This window comes from Sturnira hondurensis, unplaced genomic scaffold, assembly GCF_014824575.4.
Source record: "Sturnira hondurensis isolate 20B ecotype Veracruz unplaced genomic scaffold, ASM1482457v3 Scaffold0010428, whole genome shotgun sequence".
Lineage (NCBI taxonomy): Eukaryota > Metazoa > Chordata > Mammalia > Chiroptera > Phyllostomidae > Sturnira > Sturnira hondurensis.
In genome coordinates this window covers 18,779,815-18,803,102 of record NW_028083059.1, presented here as the reverse complement: position 1 = coordinate 18,803,102, position 23,288 = coordinate 18,779,815, and positions in this window count along the sequence as shown.

The window sequence follows — 23,288 nt, the reverse complement described above, 5'->3', positions numbered from 1 at the left end:
CCCTTAGAGCTAGCTGTGGACTTTTGGTTACATTATCACGAATGGAATGTATAAAGTGATGCTTCCAGTTAGGAATTTGAGCTCATGAATTTTGTATAGTGTCCCCTTCCCATAGACTGCAGCACAGTCATGGCTGGGGTCAAACTGTGGCCACACAGGTGAGAACAACTTAGGCCATGTTGGAATCACAATGTAAAACACTTGAGTCTCGGAATGACCTCATAGGGCACAGCTACCTGCTTACCTGAGCTGCTTACTTGGCTCTATCTGCTACAAAAGAGAAAATTAAATTTGTATTTGTAAGCCTCTATATTTTGGAACAGCTTAGTCTTCACCCTAATTATTGCAATTAGACCCCCAAACCATTTTAACTTCCTCTGCTACAGAAAGAAACCAAATTATAGTTCATTAATTTAAATGTTGCTACTTCTCCTTTAAAAATAAAAATGATCAGATGCTTTTATCTACTTATAGAAATATCATATTATAGGTAATATGTTTATTTAAGCTGTGGGAATATAAAAACAATATCCCAGTTTATATGACTACTGGGTGGAATCTCAGGGTAAGCAGAAGTGAAAACATTTAGGCTATTTAACAATTATCAGGCGCTGTGTATAAACAAAGTTCATTTTGTATGACACTAAGGGTTCAGGTTTTACACAGCACTGCTCTCTAACGGTGATACTGAAAGACAATAGCCAAAGTGAGACTTGGTAACTTTCATGGCCTTATTGCATTTTACCCTGGAAGCTGTAGATGACCACCAAGCCACACACCCTTGAGATTATCTGTCAACTCCTCTTTGCTTAAGGAAGCTGTGTGGGTTATCTTCTTCCTGGCTTTGAATAGACAGGTCTGAAATTCATTCAATAATGTTTGCATTCATTGAACAGATGTGTGTTAAATGAATGAATTAATATATATTTATTGAGAATTTACCACGGATCAGGCATTACTCTGTTATCCAGGGATTCGATGATGAATAAAAATGATAAGGTTGCTGTCCTTGTGGAGCTTGTGTTTCAATTTATAGAGACAGAAAATATACAAATAAATAAAAATAGTTAGGTAATTATAAATACTGTAAAGTAAGTGAAAAAGGGGGATAGAGAGAGACTCAGCAGGGAAGAAGACTCTTTAGATAGGGTGGCCCTCAGCAAAAGAAACTGACGACAAAAATAAAAAGGCAACAGACTGAATGGGAGATGATATTTACAAACGACAGCTCTGATGAAGTTTTAATATCCAAAATATATAAAGAACTCATAAAACTCTACACCAAACAAACAATCCAATTAAAAATGAGCAGAGGACCTCAACAGACACCTCTTCCAAGAAGACATACAATCAGCCAACAGATATATGAAAAGATGCTCGACTTCACTAGCCATTAGGGGAACTGAATCAAAACTACAATGAGATACTACCTGACACCTGTTAGAATGGTGGTTATCGACAAGACAGATAGTGACAAGTGTTGGAGAAGTTGTGGAGAAAATGGAGTCTTTGTTCACTGCTGGTAGGAATATAAACTTGTACAGCCACCATAGAAAACAGTCTTGTGATTCCTAAAAAAATTAAGAATAGAGTTATCATATGTCCCAGCAATCCCTCTCCTGGGCATTTACCTGAAAAACTCAAAAATGCATTCACAAGGATACATGCACCTCCTATGTTCCCTCCAACATTGTTAATGGTGGCCAACATGTGAAGACAACCGAAGTGTCCCAGTCATTGTGTACTAAAAATAGCACACTAGTAACATAAAAAATAAAAATCAGGGGAATTGATAGTTTCGTTTTTAAAACATTTAGACCCTTGTCTTCACTTGGCTCACTAGTATACGCTGTGTGAGCAAAAGATTATCATCTAAAATGAATTCAAACTACAGGTCTTGTTTAAAGCATACTAGTTTATTTTATTTCTATGATTTAATACAAACGTAGGTGCTCTTACATGTGGTTTGACCATTACCAGTAGGATGGAATTGCCTTTAATAAAATCTTATTGTCATGACTTTCTAACTAAAAGTACAAAAACGGCTGGAATAATTGCATACAAAAAGTCAAAGAGGTCTGATATTTAGTTGAATAATCTAATAGATGTAAATATAATTGAGTAATATAGAAAGTAGCTTAGCAAAAGGAAGAAAATCTGGTATCCCCTCATTTCAATGCATTGGAAGTACAGAAAATGTTTTTCTGTAAAAATCTCCAGAAATCTGAACCTCAGCACTTCTGAGTATAAACTTATTAAAACATCATAAGAGATATATTCAGTGTCTTGTAGAACCAGTAAAGACAATTTCACTGCTGAGTAGCGTATATGTGACCTGGAAAATAATTTATAGATTTTAAAAAATGACTCTCAACAGTTCTTTTAATAAGTTCAGGTAAATTGGAAATCAAGTATGAATATGATTCTTACTTTACCTCTACATCTTGTCTGCAATGCATGAAAAGTAAAAATGATATTTGCAATAATAGGACATGAACCAAGCTATGAAATTTAATGTCCCAAAGAAGATACAGCTATGCCAGAGCAAGAACACAATGAAGAAAGAATTACTATAATTATGAAACTTATGACCATTAAGTTATTTATGTTTTATATATTTGCTTCATTTTTTTGTAAACTTTAAATAAGCAATCTGAAAAATAATTTTCTTGGAAGTGACTGAGATAACCACAGATAGTAAAAATTAAAATAAATTATGGGCAGTCACTGTGTAATAACATTAAATGCAGTTCCACTATTGAGATTGTCTCTGTATTGTAAGCAGTTAGAAAACACTTTCTCAAATGATAAACATTTATTTCCAAAAGCATAGTTATGGATAATATGCATAGTTACAAAACTTCACGGATTTCCTTTAAGAATCAATTTAAGAAGCAGTTTTTAGACAAATAGATACCTCCTAATAAGTAAAATTCCAGCTGTGAATTTTAAGTCAATCATATAAGATAAACATAAAAAGTCCAGGCATAATACACAATAAACAAGTCCTGTAAAACTGGATATTTGCAGAGTTCTAAATCATCAAGAATCCACAGGATGCCTACAAATGCATTTAGAAGGCAAAACTTTCAGAGTGAACATAAAAATATAATTCATTATCGTTCTGCATTTTAGTATTTCCTCTTACAGGAATTCTAAGCAGAAGGTAGCTAGAATTGCTAAATTAATCTAAACTTCTTTCTTATAAAGTTCATTACAAACACCCTTGGCTCTGTTCGCATAGCCTTTATCCCTGCACATCTCCCCTGCATAACTTCAAAGAGAACTCTCCGCACAGGAGATAGGAAAGTGAGGTGAGTAGATGAGAACAGGGCCACCTCTGTTAAAAAAGAGGCTTAATTAAGTACATATTTGAAGAGTGCCTTCGACATGAAAAAGCAGTAAGGAAATTCAGTACTATTAACACTGAATAAGAATTGCTTAGTCTTGTGAGCAAAGCCTTACAGAGATTAAGGAAAAAGTTTATACTCTCCTCCAGGCAAGCATTTTTCAATAGTGTTCTTTATTGATCTGCCATCCTAAGAGAGTCTGTAAATCTAGCATCTGCATATTGATTTCCTGGTTTGTATGGAGAAAAAGGAGGCAGAGAGTAAAAGATGCATCTTTCTTCAATCAGAATAAAATTACAGCACAGTACTTTAAATGTGCACTCATTCTTTGCCAAAGTGCTTATAATACATGTAAAATTTAGAAGAAACATTTTGTCTGTATAATTAGAGGGGGATCTTTATTTTTGTTTGTTACTTAACAGAAATTAACTTGCATTTTTTGTCATCAAAATGACCAATATTAACATCATAGAGTGAAAACTGGAAATTTTGACTGAAGCATTGTGATTCCACAGACACAAAATTCTAATGTGAGATGCCAGAACAAAAGGAAATCATCTCAGAAAAATAACTAGTTAGGAAGTTCCAGTACCCATAATGAAAGGATTGAGTAGAGAGAAATAAAAGAATTCACTTGTGAAATAACTTCATTCTTACTAATGGATGAGCAAAAAATTCCTCAGAACAGGTGTAGATGACAAGAGTGGCCTTCCTGAATCCAGCCATTGTAAATTTTGTTCAGCAGGATTTCCAAGATAAACAACAGGACTCCAACTGCTGCTGTATATAAAGTGGTCACCTGAAGAATTAGAGGCTAGGGGGAAGCAAGCATTTGAAGAGAAGGTACTGAAAAAGTAGTCCCAGGTGTACCCAGAGGAGGCCAGCCTCCCAACGCTCTGAAAAATGCGGTCTTGTGATAACATTTGTCTAAGTAAGCATCCACCTGCCCCCCTTCAACCTCCATTTCATCTAGTTTAGAAGTTGTATTTACAGGAACAAGTGAGTACAGGAGGAGATGAGTGAGACAGAAAGACACATTTCCTCTATCCCTGAAATGGCCCATGTTCAGTCCGGCTCTGACAAAGAGGAGAGAGATTGGTAAATGAAAACTGGGTTATTGGGGACTGACCTGTATAATTTATGAACCAAGACTGCATTTGTGGTAAGAAATGACTGTAGAGCCTTCAGTTACCTAAACTGACAAAAGGTTCATGAGATCTTCACATATTGTCATCAGATGAAAAGAAAAGAAGTACATTAATAGGGGGCAAAAATTGAGTTTTGTCTTCAATTTGCCCGTGAGTTGTTCTTGCCAAATGGCAACTATATGCCTATAATCATTTCCTCTCCCACAGAAACTACATCTAAGAAGCCACTGATTAAAAATGGGTCACATTGGCATTCTTTAAAGTTATAATATAAATTGAAAACTCAAAGAAATAGTTAAATAAAAAATTTACCTTATCTTAAAAGATATTATGTGAAAGAAAAAGAACCCATGGCCAGGGACAACGGTGCAGTGACACAGAGTGTGGGGTTACAGAGGTGGGGGGTGTGGGAGAGGGGATAAGAAGCATAAATGGTAATAAAAAATGGAACAAAAATGAACTATTAAAAGGAAAGAACGTACGAGTTAAGTAAATGATCTAATCTAGCTTCAAAGTAACCATATCAAAATAAATTAAATGTTGTTTATTCTTCATGTTGCAAAACATAAAATGGCACTCTCTATAATTTGAGAATGGCTATTATCTGATTCATGACATGGTGTGGTGTTTTTAATTCCTTTAGCAATATGATCCTAGACCAACAGATGAAAGATGAACCAATAAAGGAGAAAGTAACATGTAGAAGAAAGATATTATGCTAAAATGCACCTATTTATTATTATACCCAGAAGACCAATTATTCAGTGTCATACAATAATTTAAAGACAAATCATAGTGTGTATATATACATACATATTAACTATTTTAAGATTTACTCAATTTGTTAGAAACAGATTGGAATGTATTTTAGAGTAAGGGTCCCTAACATCCGGGTTCTAGACCACTATCAGTCTGAGATCTGGGCCTGTTAGAGGTGAGCATGAATGTAATGTGCTTGAATCATCCAGAAACCATCTTTCCCAACCCCAGTCCATGGAAAAATTGTTTTCCACAAAAATAGTCCCTGGTGCCAAAAAGGTTGGGTACCTCTATGTTAGACAACAGGAATGGAGACTAGGCAGCCATACTCTAGTGGTTCAGGTAGAAGGTATACAACCACTGAATGGATAGTTGGCTAGCTGGCCCTGTAAAAGTTTTATCTGAGTCTTTAATGCAGACTTTAGTAAGAAAGAGGCATCTATTTAAGGGAACTTAAATACTTACTAGTTCAAACATGTTACTTTGGTTGTAAATTCCTAAGTCAACTAAAATTTCTCTGCCATGATTTATCAAAAATCAACATTTTTTGTGACATTAATAGATTTAATTTATCAGAATCAATTTGGTAAATAACATTTTGTTCCTACTTAATTAGCTGCCTCGCCCTAGTAGTTAACTGAGTTTCTATCCTCTGCTTTAGAGAGCAAAGCATAGGACAGAGGACAAAGGAGGATACTATTGCAATAGTAATAAAAAGACAAGTAAAGCTTTACCTGCAAAGAACAGTATCAAAAAAGTGATTCTGAACAATCTTCAGTTTGTAAATAAAGTCATGAAAATACTTACTTATTAAACTTGTATCATTTTCTTCTTCTTTAAAAAAATTTATTCATTTATCTCCAGAAGGGAAGGGAAGGAGAGAGGGAGAGAAACATTAATGTATGGTTGCCTCTCGTGTGTCCCCTGCTGGGAACTGGCCTGCAACTCAGGCATGTGCCCTGACTGGGAATCGAACCATGATCCTGTGGTTCGCAGGCCTGCGCTCAATCCACTGAGCTACGCCAGCCAGGGCATTTTATTCTTCTTTGAAATTATTTTCAGGATTGATTCAGAGCTTACAAAAATAACTGACAGATGAATCAGGTTTCAATTAATCAGTTTTTGTTTACACAATCTAGGTCAGATATTCATTTTTGAATTGGATTTTGACAATACTTTCTTTTTACCTTACTTCCTTTACTTCATTGTTGCTCTCCTCTTATGGACCATCCACTATATTTACATATTATTTATTTACTTTCAGACAGAGGAGAAGGGTGGGAGAAAGAGAGGGAGAGAAACATTAATGTGTGGTTGCCTCTCCAGTGCCCCTTACTGGGGACCTGGCCCGTAACCGAGGCATGTGCCCTGACTGGGAATCCAAGCAATGACCCTTTGGTTTGCAGGCCTGTGCTCGATCCATCGAGCTACATCAGCCAGGGGAAATTAGTTTTTAATACAAATCTGTTAATATCTCTCCTTTGTTGAAATAAATTATTGGTCTCTCATTTTAAAGGAGTATTTCTCAACAACTTTTTTTCTGCCTTAACCTACAAGACATATGGCATTTATGTGAGGAACAATCCAGTTGGGAACACTCAGCTTCAGTCTTATTAACTATTCTGTTTTTTTGCTCTCTACTCACTCAAGAAAGCTTCCTGGAATTCAAGGATCTGAAAGAGATGATAGAAGGATAAATCTTTTTTATTAAAGAGAATAATTTATTTTTTAATCTATTGCCACTACTAGCCTATTACTGACATGACAGTATGTAAACACACCACAATTAGAAATTCACTGGGCTCTAGAATAAATTTAAACTACTGATTTTGGTACCCACAACTTTCATCAAACTCATTTTCTGCTTTTTCCTCAGTCATATATGCCTCAAATAGTGAAGTAAAACAAATTACACTGGAGGGAGAATTATCTGGCAGGGAGAAGCATGTAAAGGAGATGCTAGAGAACAACAATTTTGAATTTTACAGTTTACTTAAGACTAGTCCTGAAAAAAAGAATTAAAAAAATAAAAAAGACTGGTCCTGTATCTGTGAATCTTCTTGTGCATTTTCACGCCTGTTTTAAACAGTGTCATTACGTTATTGGCAGTCCTTCAGTTTATAAGGGTGGACACCCAAAACCCAGAATTTATTTATAAAAAATTGTGTTCTTACTCTTACATGTTTAAACTTTAGTCACCTTCAAAGTACTTTCAATTTGATGCAATTCGCCTATCAAGATGTTTTTTCCACTGCTCAAAACAATTTTTGACTTATCAGTTTTGGTGCTTTTTAGTGCTTCTCTCATTTTTTTGTTTCATCTCTTCCCCATCAGCAAAATGTTTCTCTTTGACGATATTTTTCATTCAGGAGAACCAAAAAAAAAGGGACTCAGGACAAGATTGAGTGAATAGGGAGTGTGGGGCATGAGAATCATGTCATTTTTTTGTCGAAAACTGCTGAACACTCAGTGCACTGTGAGCAGGTGAGCTCATAAATCACTCATCATGAAATGGGCAAATGTGTCAAAAAAAATTCACTGAAGCTGAGTGCAGCCTCTCACAACAATGCCAGCTGTTACACTGATACAGGTAGGTGCCTACAACACCCACTTATAGGGGGAGTCTGCACAACAAGAGGTTCACCCTTCACAAAATAATTCTTGTTTCGGGGGGAGTCTTTCTCATACAACTCTGATGAAATAATAGAATTTAAAATATGAGTCCAGGGCATAGTGAAATTGCTAAGTAACTCATGAAATTAGAGCTTCATAACTTAAACTTCATAGTTACCTACACTTTTTGTTAACAACATTTGAAGTTTTAGAGTGGTAGAAAGTCACAATCAAATAACTGCATTTCACGTATTAGAATTACATTTGAGTATCTTATGTATTTTTAATAAAAATATTAATACTTATATACCTACAAGATTTACAAAAGTAAGATTAATTATTGTACCTGTAGGTAGATTAATTCATCAGTTCAGATAGTGAATTATTATCTCTAAAATAATTTATCTTTTAATATAGTGTTTTAAAGTGTGTGGAACTTGCATTTTTAAAAAATGTATTTTATTCATTATGTTATTACGGCTGTCCCATTCCCCCCCCTGTATTCCTCTCTACCCTGCACACCCCCTCCTACCTGCATTCCCCTCCTTTAGTTTGTGTCCATGGGTCATACATGTAAATTGTTTGGCTCCTACATTTCCTATACTATTCTTCACCTCCTCCTGCCTATTTTCTACCTACCATTTATGCTAGTTATTCCCTGTTCCTTTTCCTCCTTTCTCCCCCTACCCTTCTGATAACCCACCATATGATCTCCATTTCTGTGATTCTGTTCCTGTTCTAGTTGTTTGCTTAGATTGCTTTTGTTTTTGTATTAGGTTTGGTTGTTGATAGTTGTGAGTTTGTTGTCATTTTACTGTTCATACTTTTTATCTTCTTTTCCTTAGGTAAGTCCCTTTAACATTTCATATAATAAGGGCTTGGTGATGATGAACTCCTTTAACTTGACCTTATCTGGGAAGCACTTTATCTGCCCCCCCCCCATTCTAAACGAAAGCTTTGCTGGGTAGAGTCATCTTGGATGTAGGTCTTTGCCTTTCATAACTTTGAGTACTTCTTTCCAGCCCCTTCTTGACTGTAAGCTTTATTTTGAGAAATCAGCTGATAGTCTTATGGGCACTCCTTTGCAGGTAACTGTCTCCTTTCCTCTTGCTGCTTTTAAGATTCTCTCCTTTTCTTTAATCTTGGGTAATGTAAATATGATGTGCCTTGGTGTGTGCTTCCTTGGGTCCAGCTTCTTTGGGACTCTCTGGACTTCCTGGAAGTCTATTTCCTTTGCCAGGTTGTGGAAGTTCTCCTTCATTATTTGCTCCAATAAGTTTTCAATTCGTTGCCCTTCCTCTTCTCCTTCTGGCACCCTTATGATTGAGAGGTTAAAACATTTAAAGTTGTCCTGGATGTTCCTAAGCTTCTCCTCATTTTTTTGAATTTTTATTTCTTCATTTTGTTCCAGTTGAATATTTATTTCTTCCTTCCATTCCAAATCATTGATTTGAGTCCTGATTTCCACCCCTTCACTGTTGGTTCCTTGTACATTTTCCTTTATTTCACTTTGCATAGACTTCACTTCTTCCTTTGTTTGGCAACCATACTCCACCATTTCCCTGAGCATCCTGATTACCAATATTTTGAACTCTGCATCTGATAGGTTGGCTATCTCTTCATCACTTAGTTGTGTTTTTTTTCTGGAGGTTTGATCTGTTCTTCATTTAGGACATTTTTTTTTCTCAGTGGGCCTATTACGTAGTAAGGGGCAAAGCCTTAGGTATTCACAAGCAGGGCAGCCTATGTTGCTGCATTGTGGCACTGTCTGTGGAGGAGAGATCTGAAAGGGAACAGTTTGGCTTGGTCAGCTCTCTGTTGGCTTTCAGTCATTTCCCCCACTACCCACAAGCAAACTGGACCCTTCTGGTGCTGATCCCCAGGTGTGTGGTTTTGTGTACATTCTAGGGCTCTGTGGGTCTCTCTAATGAACTCTCCTGTGAGGTTGGGAGTTTCTCCCACCACCTTAGACCTCACAGTTTTTTTCAGTCAAAGGTTTTGAGGCTTTAGTTCCCTGTGTTGGAACCCTGAGTTGCATGGTCTGTGTCTCTTCCCAGATATTTTTCCAGTTTATCTGCACAAAAATGTGGGATTGCCCAGTCTGCCAGCCTCTGAATAAATATTTCTTCTCTGACTCCTTGGCTGTCTGACTTCCATAAAGTTCGATTTTCTGTCAGTTCTGGTTGTTTTTTGTTTTTAAATTTGTTGTTGTCTTTCTTTCAGTTGTGCGAGGAGGCACAGTGTGTCTACCTATGTCTTCATCTTGGCTAGAAGTGGAATTTGCCATTTTGATAGAAAAAAACTTTCTAAGCTAAGGACTCAGTAAAACTAAAATAACCTGAGTACAAATTTCTAAGTTATAATAAAAGAAAGCTCATGTTCTTAAATTCCACGTACATCTTTTTTAGTATATGTTTTCTTTTCTAAGTTTAGTTTTCTTTCTAAGCCCTCATTTCACAATTATATGTCACCTTAGTTTATTTTTTTATGTGAAATTTTTTGTCTTGCTAACTAAATAATGGTTTTATTATATAAAGAACTGTGCATTCTATCTCTTTGTTTTGTAAATACATAGCACGGTACTTTGGGGATACTAAGGAAAATTCAGTTTAGGAGAAACTAATTTTGAGATGATAATTTATGACTTTTTTTTCAAAGTGACCCAGCATCCTTATCAACAAAGGTTAGGATGCAAGAACTATCCTAAACATGGAATATGGTTTGTGGCATTTGCCCTCAATGTATTTACACTCTATTTACAGAGACAGACTATATACCGAGGCTCACTCATAAAAGAGCTAAAAAAGTAGTATAGATGTTAAGTGTTAGGGGAATTCTGAAAAGAATGTGAATACTGTAGGTAACGTTATACTGCAGGTAATGTAGGAAAGTTTTTAAGTGTCTGGTAGTATTAATATTCTACAGCATTTTAATGTATAACATAAGTACATATTTTTAAACATAACTTTACAATAGTAATAGCACTACACTTGTGCATTGAGGTACAGGGACATTTTGAACTTATTTAATCCTCTGATGGAAGGCTTCTCTTGACACATGTATGTGTAAACATATCATTAGTATTATTTTGACAATTGGACTCTCTTTTTTATTATACAGCCATGCTCTCTAACAACAAATTATGCACATTTCATGATGTATAGTTTTATGCTTTCAAATAACTCAAATCAGGAACTTGTAGTACTGCAGTCAAATTTACTGCTATGTTTGATTTGGTAATGAAAACAAAAAGACAAGCAATTGAAAAAATAGTGCTAAGGCCGCTATTTATGAAAATTAACAATACATTATTTCAAAGACAATGTGTAATATTTCAATAGTCTTTCACTGTCATGGCTGAACCTTGTTAGTGGGATGACAACAAAAGACTTTGATTTCCATTTTATATTTTAAATCCCAATGGGAAACAAAAGTTCTGAGAACTCCCACTCAAGATATTATAAAATTTGGACTCTAGCATCAGTTTATTTCACTCCAAAGTTCATATTCTTTTCACTTCACCATATTATGATTAATCTGACAATTTATACATGTAGGTACATTTATATAGAACCATACATGCAGACACATGGGCTTTTTTTTTGGTCCAGATTTGGGGACATTTTAGGCATCAGAGATTTCTCTTTGTTCATCAGTACTATGTTGACAATTTCAAATTGAATATTGCTGTCTTAGTTGTTCCTGTTGGGTCTTTGGATTTCTACATTCATAAATAATTTTTATTCATTTGTTTATTCACTCATGCAGTCTGCTAGGTGCCAAGAATGAATAATAAAGTCTCAGAATTCTAGGGACTTACTAGCCAATTGGGAAAATAAATATATAGATAAATATATATTATGGGTAAATAAAATTAAAGTCATTTCTAGGGTCAATAAAGAAATAATTGGGGGAATAGACAGTCATTATATGTGAATTGTCGTAAACTGGAGCCTCAGCTTTCTCAAACCTATTTCGTGTGCTTTGCTGTGGAGATAAGACAGTCTTATTACAAGGTCTTTTTCAGAACCACAGTTGACAAAGGTCTTGGAAGATGTCCAGAATGGACATGTCAAAGGACAAATTTAGCTTTTTCTCTTTTGCTTCTCCTTAGTCTATGCACAGTTCTATGGTAGACCTTGAAACAGTTCTGTCTTTATTCTCTTATAGCGAAAGCCTAAAACAGAATCAGACTTATATAGAAAGTAGAAGAATATTTGTGGCATAAATGAAATAAATATGCAGTACTCCAAATTTATGAATATCTTAATAAAACGCAGATATATACATACACACAAATATACATTAATGTATATATATGTGTGTATTTGTATATATATAATATAAAATCATTATTATTGTGAGGGAGACAACATAATATTTAATCTAAACAACTGAATTTTTCTGTCCTAACATTGATAATTTTAAGGTAGATCAGGGACTAGTAAATTTACTTCATATATTAAGAAACTGATGCTCAGAGAGATTGTTATTAGAGCAAGTTCAGGTGTAAAACCCGAAGTAGGACACAGGTTTACTGATTCCCAAATCAATGCTCTTCCATTTTACTACACTAGTATATACAATAACACAGGAAATAAAGATAATCACACCTATTTATTTCTTTTACCCAAGGTTCTCAGCATTTCTTGCTAATTATTATACCTATGGTAAGATAAAAAAAAGGTCTTATACTATCAGGATTTTGTTTAATTCATTCTGCAGCTAGCTGCCGAGCTTAGAACACAGATTTTCCTTCATTTTGATCAAAAGATCATGTTGGCTATGCCAACCTATTAGTGCCAAGAGAAGCTGTGAGTTAAGTTTCTGCACTTCAAAGGGTAAAACATATTATTTCTGTTTTGAGATGGTATATAAAAAAGAGGCTCTGCATGTAGGAGGTTCATCCAGCACACACTTCTAACATACTTTTAAGTCTATCTTAAAAATGGAAGTCTGCCTATTTCTTCTGGATCTCTTATAAATTGTTAATGTCAGTGCTAAGAATATGTTATTTAGTTGGAACTTTCAAAAGCAGTAGAATGACAATAAAATATTTTTAAAAAGCAGTACAGTTAGAGTTAAGAACTATTATTAAACAAGACCTCACTTAGATTAATGCAAAGTTAATGTTTAAGCACTTATATTTTTTCTTCTTATGTTAGTCTTGGGAGGTCATATATGTAAAAGATGCTTGATATACTACAACTGTTCTTTCATTTTGTTCTTTAGAGTGGATGAGTGAAGTCAAGCATTTAGAGATAATATTTCTTGCATAAAACTATGTGATAAGGTTAATTAATAATTAATAAAATTAGAAATAGCAGTGCTAACTCTAAAATGATGGGAAAAGTTTTGTATAGTTGAAAATTTGGATTAAATGTGTTATAAAACATATAAATATATACATTAATACTTGAAGAAAATAAAAATTGTGCACTTTGACTCTTTTTTCTTTTTTATCTAATTAATTGTTTTTATTGTTTATTCTATTATAGTTGCATGGCTAAAGAAACCATCATCAAAATGAAAAGGGAACCAACTGCATGGGTGGACATATTTGCCAATGATACATCGGACAAGGGTTTAATCTCCAGAATGTATAAAGGACTCGTATGACTCAACACCTGGAAGACAAACAACCCTTTGAGTCTGTTACTCAAATACTCTATCGTATCCATATTTATTCAGCTAGTGCTTCCTTATCATGTAGATACTTTGGAATAGGCAGACTTATGATAGGTTTTCTTTTTTTTTAGATATTGTTGTTAATGATCAAGCACATAATTGGATTCCCAAGTAGTCTCATTTGGTTACAATGGCAAAAGTAATGAGGTTGTTTTCTGGTTCAAGTATTGACCTTATTACATTGTCTCCACTACTAAATTATAGTACTCTTTCGAATCTCTTGTTGGAAGTTGGTATTTACTAATCAATCTTAAATAGTATGTAGTAACTTTCAAAGATGATTGCTCCCCTGATACCTTCCTTCTATCAAGAACATCCATCTAAAACACCAGATCTTACCTTGTAGATTTATTCATGTGAGCACAATTGATTAATCCATTCAAAAAAAAAATAAGTTGCTCTGGCTGGGAGGCTTAGTAGGTTGGAGCATCATCCCATACATCGAAAGGTTGTGGGTTCAATTTCCAGTCAGGGCACATGCCCAGGTTGAAGGTTCAGTCCATGGGGTTCATGTGTGAGGCAACAATTTGATGTTTCTCTCTTTCTCTCTCTCTCTATGCCTCATTTCCTCTCTCTCTAAAATCAATAAAACATGTTCTTGGGTTAGGATAGAAACAAAAATAAATAAATGAATAGTTATTATTGAGTAACAAATGTAATATAGGCATTGCTTTAATTGTGAGACTACAAAAATAAATAGTTTGTGCCATTTTCTCAAGGAGCTTATTATCAGTTCCCTTTTCATCTTTAATTCAGCCATTATATATGAAAGTTATGGCTAATAAATTAATGGGATATAAATAGAACAGGAATCCTAATGAATTTAGAGTAGGATTGAGAGTCAGTGTATTGGTTTTAATATTGTTGTCTATACAGACTGCATCAGTTTAAATTCTAACTCAGCCAGCTAGAATGACTGAGTGACTTGTTGAATGACTTTGAACAAGTTACTTGAATTTTCTATCTGTTATTTATTATATATTACTATATATATTTTCTTAGTTATATAAATAATGATAATATTATATAGGCACTTCAAAGGCTTATTGTTTGAGTTAAATAAGTTAATAAATGTAACAGTGTCTGGCACATATATATCACCTATAATTAGTAATACATGATACTGAAGAATAAATAAAATAACATGTCGGTCCTTAGCTGAGTGCCTGTTCCATAATAAACAATTGAATATTTTACCTTATCATCAGCATTATTATTATTATATGTGCTGGATTTCTATGCTGTTTTGAGGAAAGTAAAACCAAACCTTGCAAAACCAAGCAAAAATATATATGCACAAGGTAAGTAATGACTAAGATATTTATATAACACTACATCTAATGGAAAGACACATCATATCATATTATGATGTGCTTAATGGATAGGTTTTCAAATTTATATGGAAAGGGAATAATCTAGAATTTTAATACTTGAGTAAGTCACTGGGTGGTACATACAAAACAAGAATCAGTGGAAGACGTCACACCTGATATTACCTCTGTGTTCTGACTGTGAAAAGGCTGTATCCCAATACTAAATTTCAGTCACTTGTCAAATGCTGGTAGAATAACTACATTTATTTCCCCCCAAAAAATGGCATGAGGTTTATTATATTAGAATGAGTGCAAATATATTCCTTAGACCAAAGAACTTCCTCTCAGTATAAAAAAAAACAAAAATAATAATAAGTAAAATAAAATAAAATAAAAATAACAAATTAACTCCACATTCTGAATAAGATTGTAGGTATTTGTGGCTCCAAAATGGGGAAAGGTTTTCAGGAACATGTATAAAGGACACATGGACAAAACCAAAGAGGGCTAGGATCCAGGGTGGGAAGTTGGGATGGGGTAGGGGGAGTGTTGGAGGGAAAATGGAGACAACTCTACTTGAACAATAATAAAAAAACGTAAAAACAAATAGATCTGAAAGAGGCAGATTTTCCTATTTGCCTTTCACAGAAGTCAAATAAATTTTGGAGAGTGACAGTGGATTATCATAAACATAACCACTAGCAATTCTACTTTTGTTTGCTATTCTACATATGTTTTCTTTACTGGAGCAAATCAGTACAGTATCTGGTAATAAGCATGCAACTGTGAACTTAGTGAATACCTGATGGTGAAGAGTACCAGAAGTGCTTTAATTTTATGCAGCAGAAGAGTGGTACCACTATATTTTCTTTTTTAAAAAAAATATTGAATTTATTTGGGTGACACTGGTTAACAAAATTATATAGGTTTCAGGTATACAATTCTACAACATATCATCTGTACACTGTACCCGGTGTTCACCACCCCAAATTAAGTCTCCCTCCCTCCCCACCCTATACTGTCCTCTGCTTCCCACCCCCACCCCTTCCCCAAGCAGTCATCACTCTGTTGTTCATGTCCCTGAGTTTTTTGGTTTTTGTATTTGTGTTTTCTTTTTGATTTTTGCTTTCTCTCTTTCTCTCTCTCTTTTGCTCCATTCCTCCACAAACCCCCACCAATTCAGTTCCTCCTAACAGCTGTCAGCCTAATCTCTATCTATGAGTCTGTCTCTATTTTGCTTATTAGTTCATTTTGTTCATCAGATTCCACATATAAGTGAAATTATATGGTATTTGTTTTTCTCTGAATGGATTATTTCACCTAGCATAATGCTCTCCCTGTCCATCCATGCTGTTGCCAAGGGAAAGATTTCTTCTTTTTTATGGCTGAGTAGTATTCCATTGTTCAAATGTACCACAGGGTTGTTTTTTTCCCCCATTCATCTACTGATGGGCACCTGGACTGTCTCCAAATATTGGCTATTGTAAGTAATGCTACAATGAACATAAGGGTGCATATATTATTTAGAATTAGTGTCTCAGGTATTTTCCAGGTAAATTCCCAGAAGTACACTCATTGGGTCATAAGGAAGCTCCATTTTTAATTTTTGAGGTATCTCCATATTGGTTTTCATTAGTGGGTGTAGCAATCTGAGTTTCCACCAACGGATCTCTAGGGTTCCCCTTTCTCCACATTGTTGCCAATATTTGTTGTTTTTTGACTTATTGATGATAACCATTATGACAGGTGTGAGATGGTATATCATCACACTTTTTATTTGCATTTTTCTGATGACTAGTGATATTGAACATCTTTTTTATATGTCTATTGGCCATCTGTATGTCCTCTCTGGAGAAGTGTCTATTCAGGTCCTTTGCCCATTTTATTATTTGGAATATTTGTTTTTTGGGTGTTTAGTTTTATAAGCTCTTTATAAATTTTGGACATTACCCTTTATCAGATGTGTCAACGAATATGTTCTCCTATTTAGTGGGTTGTCTTTTCCTTTTGTTGATGGTTTCCTCTGCTCTGCAAAAATTTTTTACTTTGATGCAGTCCCATTTGATTACTTTTTCTTTTGTTTCCTGTTGGCTGAGGAGATATATCAGAAAAAATATCGCTATAAGTAACGTTCAAGATTTTACAGCCTATGTTTTTTTAGAGTTTTGTGGTTTTGAGTGCAACATTTAAGTCTTTAATCCATTTGAATTTATTCTTATATATGGTATAAGAAGGTGGTTGGGTTTTATATTTTCTAATTTCAAGACTACATCAGATTTTCAGGGTTTTTGTCATAAAGTAATCTGCAGAAACTTTGTGTATCCTGTTATTTCATACAACATCATGCTGATCTGCATTTATGATGTTCTATTTATTAGATTTGGTGACCAAGATAGAATGAATAATCAACATGCATGTCATATGCATGCCAGAGAGCAGGAAAATCCATTCAAAATTTAGGGCATGGGAATTCAGTTACTAGGGTAAGCACTTCATACTGGGGTGGCAAGGAGAGAAGTAGGTCAGGGCAGAAATTATGCAACACCGGCATGTGACCTACTCCTTAAGGAGTAGATGAAACTTTTGTAGTTAGAGCAAGGGAAAGGAAAACCATTTAAGTAGAGAGAAAAATGTGGAGCAGAAATATGGAAATTAGAAAGAGGGAGCAGCAGAACTCTTTTGGAAATGGAGTGGAATAACTGAAGAAAATGTAACTGGAAATGGAGCTGGAAAGGCAAGTTGAGACTTGAATTGCCAATTGAATGATTTTTAATAATAAGGCTTGCATCTGAACTAAAGAAATGTTTCAATAGACCTATTAATGTACAAGAGGATGCAAGGACAGATAATAGGGAGTGGGTTGTGATAGAAACGCTATCTTTTTCTCTCTTTTTTCCAATTCATTGACCTCAGGATTCAGACAGTTTGAGTATTATTGATCCTAATGTATGTGCTTTGCCTTTAATTGGCATGTACACAAACATGGTAGATTTCTTTAGCTTTTAAGCTTTTAAACTCCGAAATAGCAGGAAAAAAGGCAAAATTTAGAGTCACACACTTATATAAACAGTAATGTCCACTGTTAAGACAGTTGATTTGCCCTTTAGTTTTTAACTCTCTAAGTATCCAATTTCTTAGCAAAATAATAGACTGCCAATTATTGATTGGCTATCTCATTTTAAAATCATATAAAGATATTGATATTTGCACTTTACACAAAATATTTCAATTGGTGGGATAAACAGGAAGATGTGACTGGTCCACTCTCAGAAATACTTAGTGTGACAGACACATGTTTGTAGCAGAGGGAAGAGGAGGAATGGTGATACTACAAGTCACATTCACCATGAACTTACACGTTGGCAACAGTTCCAGCAGTCCTCCTAACTGCCGCCTGTGAAGTAGGGACCATTGTCATCCTTATTTTACAGATTAAGAATCTGTGACATAGAAAGGTCACTGGCTGTTATCAAGTTCACAAGGCCAGAAAATTTCGGATGGTGCGACCCAGCCAGTGTAGCCTCAGAGCCGGCACCCTTATGTACTGTAAAGTTTGAGGTACTTGTGGTATAACTCCTCACTTATGAAAACCTAATAAATCTTGGGTATAATGACTGGAAACAGATTATGTTTTTTGCTTGTTTTTAACAGATAAAAACAATTAGCTTATATTTAAGCATGTGATTTTTGCTTTAGCTTGCTTCTTTAACTTCAGAAATAATGAATAATGAAAGAAAGTATTGTCATTCTTTTTCATTTGTCACAATAGTTGCTACTTCAAAAAAATTTTAATAAGTCATTGTGAGGCATAAATTACACAAAATAATGTTTGTTTTAAATGTCCAATTGATGAGTTTTAATATACATGTATTGAAAAATACATCTAGCCATCTACCATGAGTAGAATATTTCTACTATGTTAAAAATTTAACTCATGTTCTTTAGCACTCAATCATCTCCTAATCTCTCTCTGACAAGCACTGATATGTTTTCCTCTATAGTGTTTCCTTTTCTAGAAATTTAAATAAATGGAATTACACAGTGTATAGTTTTTTTGTGCCTGGCTTCTGTTACTAGCATAACTGTTTGGATATTTATCTGTGCTGTTGTATACACACCAATAGTTTGTTTCTTTTTATTGCTGAGTAGGAGTTCATCATAAAGTCCCACCAAAATATATCCATTTGTAAGTTAATGGATACTTGAGTTATTTCCAACATTAGGCTATAATGAATAAAGCTGCTTTGAAATTTTGAGTACAAGTTTATCCTTTTTATATTTTTAAAGTTCACTATTTATTTTTAAAAGCATAGTAAATTTAAAATTTCTGGAGTTGGGATTGGGTTGATTTATTCTACTGTTGCCTTCTTCAGATTGTACTCAGACTTTATTTGATGCAAGTGTTTGGCTTCATGAACAATAACGTTAATTTGTTTCCTTAGTTCATGTTGATGTTACTGTAGTTGTTATGGTCATGTGATCTTTGTGTTTTGTTTTTAATTTTTACATGTTCAAATATTTAAGTCTCATTTATAAATCCTGTTTTTAGCTCCATCTTATAAGGTAGGCAAGCCTGGGGCCAATCTCTCTATACTCAAATGGTAATAATTCAGATCTTGTTTGATAAATGTATAAGCTCTGCCTAAAGGCCAATGGTCCCATGCCAAAACAAAGAAGACCAATTAGAAAATGAATAAATTATCCCTCTGTTTATAATTGAGTTCCAAAATCTAATTTTGTTTAAACAAAGCTTTGTGCCCTAATTTTGAGCATAGTGTATTAAAGTGATTGCTGACTCTTGGCTCTTCCAATGAACTATAAGATGTGAGTTTCTAATGTATTTCAAAACCCCAATATAGTTTCATTTGTTGCTCACCGTAATGGCCAATAGCCAAAGAACAACCTTTTCAATAAGCAATTCATTTTCAGAATTAAAACACACACAGAAGAATAATTTTTAAATTTTCTAATTGTTCTTCTCTCATGAAGATAATGATAAACATGTTGTCAAGTATAATTTGTAGGCACAGTATTTATTCTGTTTTTATCCTATATATTTACTATATATTCTTTCTACCTTTCTCAAATAAGACATTTCCTGAATATAATATTAATAAGTATTCTTATTTAAAAAACAATAAAACTTAGAAAATCACTCTGTATTTTATTACTAAGAAAATGTTTACCAGATTGTGATTTTCTTAAACATTTAACACTCCAGTAAAAATTAAGGATTTTCTGTTTCAGTCCGATTACATCTTTAGAATTTATCTCTATGTAAATGTATTTGGTATTTTGAAGTGAACAATACCATATAGTTCTACCATATCATATTATATTTGTTATTAAGTGTTTTAAAATTTTAATTTCACTTTTACATGAAAATCTAGCATATATTTAAAAATCTGAGGTCATCTTTAAAGTTCAAGAGGCTTTTCAAAATGCTTAAATGAATATAAACTTTAAGGAAAATGTCAATTTTATTCTAAGCAATTAAAAAATTGAAATTGTTAAGGACAGCACATTTTGAAAACTGAAAAAGGAAGAAAGAGAAAATACTGCTATTTTGGTATAATGTTGACATTGGTAAAGCCCTACAAAGTTTATTATATGTTATTTTTTCCTTCTTTCTTATTCCTTTTTATTAAAAATATAATATTTGTGATATTTAAAACAAGTTACTTCAGCATTATGTCATTTATCATGGCTAGGTACAAGGCAGTTTTTTTTTTCAGTGAGACAAAACCTGAGTTAGTGCGATAAAGCGAGGACAAAGCAGTCTGAGACACTGACAAGTGCTTTAAGTAGGTCTCTACTCTAAAACACTTAAATTAGTGAAAATTTAGGTCCCAAGTTCATTAAAGTCATCTCATTCTGATTTTTATGAGCATTTAATGATTTCTGGGATAATTATTTGAAGCATGTATAACATATATATATTGGTATCTCATTAAAGAATAACAAATCAAATGCTCTTTGTCAGAGAGTAAATAATTTTTTTCATTTTGATGGGAAAAGGTTCCTAGCACTTGTAAGGTTTTCATGGTACCTGGCTTGCCTCAACTGTTCAGTTTCTTTTGTTTGCTTGTTTGTTTTTTGTCCTCATCAGTCCCTAGGATAAAATGACTGCCTTTCCGTATAATGATGTTATTCAGTATGTACCTTTGAATAGTTGTTATAGGTCTATGGTGCACAGAAGTAGGTGGGGAGAAGGCAATGGAGGGTGATGGAAAAACTGGAGAAGATGAGAGGATATGTGGTATTGTGGGAGTAATGCTGGAATTAAAGTCAGAGTTCCCAGGTTTAAATTGATTTGGTGCCCATATGAGCAACTGTAAATAATCCATTTAACCTCTTTTAAGGTTTACTTTCTTCATCAGCCTACAAGAGGAGAAGGCAGTGCCTGACAACACGTGCTTGAGGAGCTTACCTTATGGGCTCATTATGACAATTACATCTGAGGTGTGATGGTGCCTCGTAAATTGGAATACACTATCTAGGTAGTAGTGGGTGTCTGAAAACCAGTTCTGCAAAAGTAGAAATTCCTAAAAAGCATTCCAAGATGTCTAATGGCTCTCTTCAGCATAAATATTTATGGCAATGTAGACTTGAAAACTATGTGATCCTATTAACCAATGTCACCCCAATAGATTTAATTTAAAAATTCTTATAAAATTCTAGGCACTGTTTGGATAGCTCAGTAACATCAAATATTTTCTTCATACTTTCCCCAATATAAGAGTTGACTCCAAGATAAAGTGACAGGTCCTCCCCTTAGATTTTTATAAGCAACTCTCAATGTTATCGATTCTTTTATTGACTGACTGCATATATCTTCATTTTCATTTCATAAAGCATGTGTGAGAAAAAAACAATCTGGATGAAAACTTGTGCCTTCTGTAACTTTCATGTAGCAGGTTATATCAACAGCAGGCAAGGCTGGGTCTAGGTTTTGTGGAGCCTGGAGCTTAATCAACTTGGAGGATTTTCTTTCAAGAAAAGTGCAAATACAAAAATAGGTATGAAAAATGAAATTTTACTTAAAGTGAGAGAACAAATGAAACCAACCAGGTCCATTTCTTCTCAGACCTACATAAGAAAGAACTGCTTATAAAGCACTTATAGAAGTGCTTCATGGTTGCACCTTGACTTCTCCACCTCACCTGAACCTTTACAATTCCCAGCACCTATTAGCAGCAGCAGGGGCCTGTGCAAGGAAAGGACTTGCAGGTCTTTCTGACCCTGACTGTGGGGAAACTTTTTAAAGTATTTTTCTTCTGTATCTTTTCATTGGGGCTAACAGGGTAACCTATGAACTCTATAAGAAGCAAAAGAAGACTCTTTGCCAAGGAGTATAGCCTTTTCATTCAACTTCCCCTCTAGTGTAACTGCTGAGTTGGAATGAGTCAAGGGCATTCAAAGAGTTCTTATAGGTAGTTTCCTGTGTGTAGGAATTTAAATTAAAAATTCCCAGGGACTTGGCTTAGAGGCTACTTTGAATGACCAACTACCTGCTTTCTACTTCAGGATAATTTTCATTTTGTTTTATTTCGTTGATGCTCATCTCTTCCTCTTCTCCCTCAATACTGGGACATCCTGTCCTTTCTTCTTCTTCTTCCTCTTCTTCTTCTTCTTCCTCTTCTTCTTCTTCTTCCTCTTCCTCTTCTCCTCCTCCTCCTCCTCCTCTCTTTGGTTTTATTGTGTAAAGCAGTTGTTGTCAAACATAGTTACATATTACCTGGGGAAATCAAGCAGGATTTCACTCCTAAGCATTATTATTTAGTTAGCCTTGGTGATTTTCCTTTGTAACCATTGAGAACCATTGTCCAAGATCCAAATGGTCTACATAGTTTTTATAGATTCACCTGCACTTTTTAAAAAGAGGACAGAGATGGCTAAAAAACCAGAGGTGAAAAAGCATATGACTCCAATAATTTATTCACTTTAAAAAAAGCTGCCAGATTATTTTCATATAGTTGAAGATAATTGATATCTTATTAAATGATTTTAAAGTCAGTTTAGACATTGAATATATCCTCTTAACTGTTGGAAAGAGGCAGAATTTAAAGATTAACTTAACTCTGGTGTTGAAATTTACTATCTTTTTAAATTTTATTCAAACTAGATGGCTTAATTGACTAAGCTAGTTTTTGTCTTTTGTCTTTTTTTTCCAAAGATTTTATTTATTTTACTTTTGGAGAGAGGGGAAGAAAGGGAGAAACAGAGAGAGAGAGAGTAAAACTGATGTGTGAGAGAACTATCTATAGGTTGTGACATTTTCTGGAATGCACCCAGACTGGGAACCACACCAGCAACCCAGGCAGGCATGTGCACTAATTGGGATTCTAACCGGTGACATTTAGCTTTGTGGAATGACACCCATCCAAATGAACCATTCCAGTGAGGGAACTAGTTTG